This window comes from Xylocopa sonorina, chromosome 6 (genome assembly GCF_050948175.1).
Source record: "Xylocopa sonorina isolate GNS202 chromosome 6, iyXylSono1_principal, whole genome shotgun sequence".
Lineage (NCBI taxonomy): Eukaryota > Metazoa > Arthropoda > Insecta > Hymenoptera > Apidae > Xylocopa > Xylocopa sonorina.
The window spans coordinates 5,699,123-5,705,122 of NC_135198.1; positions in this window are offsets into that span (position 1 = coordinate 5,699,123).

Below are 6,000 nucleotides of genomic sequence, written 5' to 3' on the forward strand. Positions count from 1 at the left end.
CATTATTAAGAAAATGAAGAATAATCGATTCAAGTTTACTGTTTCACGGTGACATTTCGTACGAACGATTCGAGAAGAAAAATAGTGTGTTTAACTGTTGTTGAATCACGCCAGCTTCATTAAAGGCTCGTTCGCCAACTCCTCCTCGGTGGTTACTCGTTCGCAGACCGAAGCATCCGGCCGTAGTCAGTGGTCTGCAAGGCCGATGCCCGGAAACCAGATAGTTAAACGAGATTACGAAACATCATTAATTCAGTCTCGAAGAGCATCTAGATTACGGAAGAAGTCGTGACCGAGATGACCAACTCTTTTTCAAAATTACGGTTCATATATAACCACTTTTTCTTGCTGCGATTCTCCGTCGCGGTGGGCGGTAATTGGGTGCTACGACGGGAGGAGGACGTAGAAATCGTATCCTAACGAACGAGCATGTTTCATTCTAAGATCACCGTTTAATAAAATGGAAGTTCTCAAATAAATTTGATGTATTTTGTCGTGATTGTACTTTTTTCTCTAGTGTTTACAACTTAAGTAACTTGTAACGATATTTATAGTTTGGCTGTGCTATCCTATTTGAATTGAAATGTCCTTTTAAGTAACGTTGGGATTTTTTTAATAGTATCTAAAAAAATTATATCTGAAATGCATAGATTTTCCACAATGTGAATTATATTTTATCATACTACCTCCATGTGTATGTCTAAAAAATAAAACTTACCGTTTGAAGAATATAAATTGAATCAAGTAATTTCACTTGCATATACCCAAACCTGGACCTAAAGAATTTGAATTTCAGTCATTTTTGTGCAAGTAGATCGACTAATGTGTAAACGAGGCTTAAGAAATAAAAGAAATGATAATAATTATATTTATTTTATTAATATATCTTATTAAACTGTTTTAAGTAACAATTTTATTTGCAATTATCTATTAGGAAACTATAAAATAGAATTTCAGACATAAAAAAGTGAACTAATGCGTCTAAAGAGACAGCAATTTCAGCAAAGTACCACTCAACAAGCCTAAGCTCGTTTTCGCATCCACTTTCTACTGTACTGAACTTCAATTCGATGACTAAACTGTACCGTTTTCGATTCATCAAAGGAGATCTACGATCAGAAGTGACACTGCACGTTTCTGGAGGAACTGAGCGCGTTTGCACGCCGGTAGAAACGATTAAGATAATAACAGGTTTAATTAGACGCGCGAAGACGTTCCTTTACGAATGGTTCGACACGTGAAGAAGACTCGCGAATATGTGCCGAGTGGTGCTCCTCTTGCCAACAGAGTGTGTCGGCCACGCTCTTGACTTTTAAGACTGTTAAATAGGCGACCATTCTGAAGGTTCGTTGTTTTCATACGACCCGAAAAAGGTAACTCAACAACTAGAGCGATGGCGTACAAATTTCGATATACAGTTACCTTTTTTTTTCGTTGCTATCCTTACAGGGAAGCAACGCTTTCTCGAAGAAAAAGAAGAAGAAGAGGCGTTTCATCTTTTAATTGGTCAATCGAACGACGAGAGGCATTATGGTAAATAAAGTGTACGTCAGTTGTTTTATGAGCTTCTCAGAAAGAAATTTTCCTTGCGATACTGAAGTCTGTTTGGAAATAAGAGTATTGGAACGAAGCTTACACATATATCAAAGATCGTGCTTTCTTACCTCCACGGATTGATTGATCGATACGAAACTTTTAAGAATCGACTTAGAGTCGAGAAATTTGTTTAGTAAAAATAGATAACTTTAATACAGTGGTTAAATAAAGTGGTAATTATTTTCGCTTCTTCCTTTTGTTTTTACAGTCTGCAGTAAATTTAATAAACATAAGAAACAACAACTATCCGTTTTATTTAAAATTTACTTCAAAGGACAGTTCCTCAACTGCTACTTGCAAACAATTATGCCTACCAATTACTCAAACTGTGTTGAAATTCATATTTATGTAACTCATATTTGCTTCTTTTTTATTTACTAACGACCAGTCAAACAAGGGGCGCAAAGAGTTCACTCGTTCCTATAAAATCACCAAAGTCTCTGCATCCTAACCAAAAAATCCTTTTTTGCAAATCTCTCGACACTTCTGTAACAAACAAGAACCTTTCTAACTAAGTCTATCCGTCTCGCTACTCCACACCAGCTACACAATTTAGTCATCGTACAAATTGCTAGACAACCCCGATAAGAGGCCAACGAACGCCAATTAAGAGCTGTTTCCATGGAACATCCACGGGAGTAACAGAAATTGAAATGCGACTGGCAAACAAAAGGGTATACACAGCAATTAATAGCGTGGCCTGTTATTAACCAGCAAGGCAAGGACATCCTTTGTGCGTGTGCCTGACTTGGGGAGAGCGGAGGAAGTGTTTATGCATGGTGGTCCGTCGAAAATGGACGGTAAGCTCGTGTTTCGAACGGGGGTACTCTGAGGCGCGTGACGTCACTTCCTACACCTGCCATGCATGCTTCCGAATGATAACGCACCGGCGTGGTATTGACACACCCCATGCCACTGCTCCGTCGTCCATTTCACCCTATCCAGGATACGTCGTTGCGTGACCGTCCGACTCGCATCGTCGATACGCGCGCCAACGCCTCCATTTCCCCCCAAATTTCTCGATGCACGCGTTCCAATATGTGCTTCAACAACAATTCTCAGCTGACGAGCAACAATCACTTCGATTCGCGTCACGCTGCTCTGATATTTTCGTTTCGACGGTGCTCTTTTACTGTCAGGAAAATTGTTCCATCGCGCTTTCCACCGCGGCGGAACCTCCGCGCCATGCTGGCGATCTAAGTATCGTTGAATAATGCATATATGATCGAGTGTAAGGAAATTCGAGTGTTCATTATTATTGTGCGCCAGGTATTTCCTTGGTAAATTCTAGCTGGTTCTTGTTAATGATAATTGCGATTGGTGGAGGGGTTCTTTTATGAGAATCGATTTGCGTGTGGTGCTTTATTCAATGTTAAGAGGGATGAAGAGGTTGTTAGGTTTAAATATCCTGTTGTGGTCTATGTGGTGATAGATCGAGTTGAAATCATGATTTTCTCGGTTTCAGAATTGTTTAGAGGATGTAGGCTCTTGAAAATGTTTAACTTTATCGATTTTTTAAAAAGTTTTATTAGAGATAATAAAATCTTTCAGTTTCTCTGGTTTTTTTATTGTAAAGCATATTACCTTTTTAGATCAATTGCTATTTTGTTCTTAAAATTATTGTTGTAGTACGAGAGTAATATTTTTACATTGCTGACTTAAACGCACAATTTTCTTCTGCACCAGAAATTTAAAGAAAATATTGTATTATTTTGTAATTCTTTCTCTTTAAGCTACTGATATACTAACGCATTAAATGACAAGGATTAAAATATGGCGACTCAGCTGGATTCAATTACGCGTGATCCAGTTGGCCACAAAACTACTAACTAAGATCAAATAAATTTCTAGCTATTTAGATCGCTTAAACAACCGCTAAAAAAAAAAAAACAGATATTGTAACATCAGCTGTGACGCAGAATTGTAGAATAAAATTTCTGCAAATGAAGATTATTGGCGATTAAATGAAACAATTAGCATCGTTAATTATTACGGCAAGAAAGTAAAGTGGAAGTTCTTCCGGAAGCACCCTAGCGTAATGAACTCTTGCATATGGAAACCCGTCTTCCTTATTATTGACACGAGTTGATCAGGAATGGAATTAATTGTAAAATTCTCGGACAAATGTTAACAACACTTGTTCCTGTAAAACCACAATGTCTCCTCGAATAAAAATAGCAATGATAAAATCAACAATCAATTGTTTGTAATCTGTAACTCAATTGACTAGTGAAAGTATTTAATTGTGTTCATCTGGAATTCTTAATAAAGTATGTACACACGTAATGATTATGCAATTATCAAAAAATGTACGTGTCGAACTGTTCTCTCTGTGTTCTCAAAGATATCAATTGCATAATATCGATTGCTTATATTATGTTACATTCTGCAGGGAAGCAAGTTATTGGTTACAAAAGTGACTGCGTGTAAAGGTAGATAAATGGGGTCGTATCTTGTAAAAAATTAAAAATGCAGGCTACAATAACTTATTAAACATTGTGACAAATATTGAAGTGTCGATACGCTGCATTCATTTTTGCGTTTAAATCGAAACAACGCAAGTATGATTTCTAATAAATTTCTCAGAATATTTGCTACCTTGCTTTCGATTTTATCGATTCAATTGTAATAAAATTCGTCAAAAATATACATTCGTTTGTTTTAATTTGTATCTGACGCATTAACGTCGTGTGAACCTCTGAGAAATTAACCTAACGATCCCCACGTAAGTAAATCGTTCAGCTTCTGAGAAATGAAACATTAGTCACGTGTAAGCTTAAACTTGAGAAACTTGCTGAAAGTACGATTAATCGATTTGATGCCAAAGTAATTCATGCAATGGTTACAAATTCAGGGACCTCAAATCAGCATAGAAAAGCCTAAAAATGTTTCAATTATGTAATTAAAACGATGCACAATCAACATTACAGAATTCTTCTCTTCATAAGAATGAAGATCTATGTTTATTTATAAATTTCCTTTTCGAATGTGCAAACCTTTCATTGAATGCAAATGAACTTTTATTAGAAAGAAAAGTTTCTTCGATATTGAAACCAATATGAACATCGCGATTACTTATTCCTAATAATTACTGTGTACACAACGTTACTATTAAACAAAAGTAACCGTACGATGTCGATAACGTACACCAAAAGCTATTTTTCCCACAAAGTATTCCTGCACTCTTGGTTGCTGAATACTATCTGGTTGCATCAAGCTCTGCACAGTTAGTGGAGTGCTAATTAACCGCATTAGGCGCTTAATAGACGTTGCACGCATTCATTAAGTACATATAATGGCCACGTTGTCTATTTCGTTATATGCTATCGAACCTCGACAACTCTGATTCCAAGGAAAGAGAAAAAAAATTAAATTCAAAGTTGATAGTAGAATAACGCGTCTCTATAGACACGTGGCGAGTAATTAGAGTTTAAGTGAGCTTTATTTCGATTTAAAGAGACTTTTCCAGCGAAACTGAAAAGAATGAAGCTAATTTTAGGGTAATAAAGATTCCACTACACGTATCACGTTGTCGAGCTCAGTACTCTCGACTTCTAATCGATAATAAGCCAGCAATTCAAACTAAACTAACGCCAATATTTATTCATACGGAAAATTAACTTTCCACGTGTCTCGACTAAAAATCTACAGAAATAAAAAAAAACTGTTATCGATATTTGCAATGATTATTTCCAATTAGTAGAACAATTACAGTGACATTAATAAGAGACAGAAAACACTGGCTACAAGAATTGTTACTCGCCATATTGAAAAATTCGGATATCAAAGCCAAACTCGAACCCGATCTCGTATAATAAGTTCATCAAGCTCAATCTCTGTCTTAATAATAATTTCATCGTTGTAAACAGTTGCTTGTGTCTCGTATTTGCGATGATGCTATACATTTTTATATGTAAAATGAATTTTATCAATGTTTTACCAAAATCGTTGCGCGATTACATAAAATGAGACGTGCTTCGTGAGAATGAATTCTTGTAGGAAAGAAACGACTAATTGCGAGGGAACCTAATAATGCCCAGGCATTAACGAAAGAGAGAAAGATTGGGATTTCGTAACGTCATTGTGTTGTGTGGCACAGATGAAAAGCGACTCTGACGATGTCCTTACGTTGCATTCGCGGTTACGTCACGATTATTAATGCTTAATCGTTAATGGCTTTAGCGTGACAAAATTGAGGACGCCATGGTTGGCTTTTGCAGCGTTGGTATTTCTGCGAGCGTTAAACTTCTATTGTTCTTCAGTTGAACTAAATTTTTGGGCTACTTTTGTTACGATTGCCTTCAGAATCAAATTATGAAATATTAAAATATCCAAAATATTAGATCAACGTTCCATGCAAATTAAAATCGTTTCACGCGACACGTGTACTCATTAACAACGTCA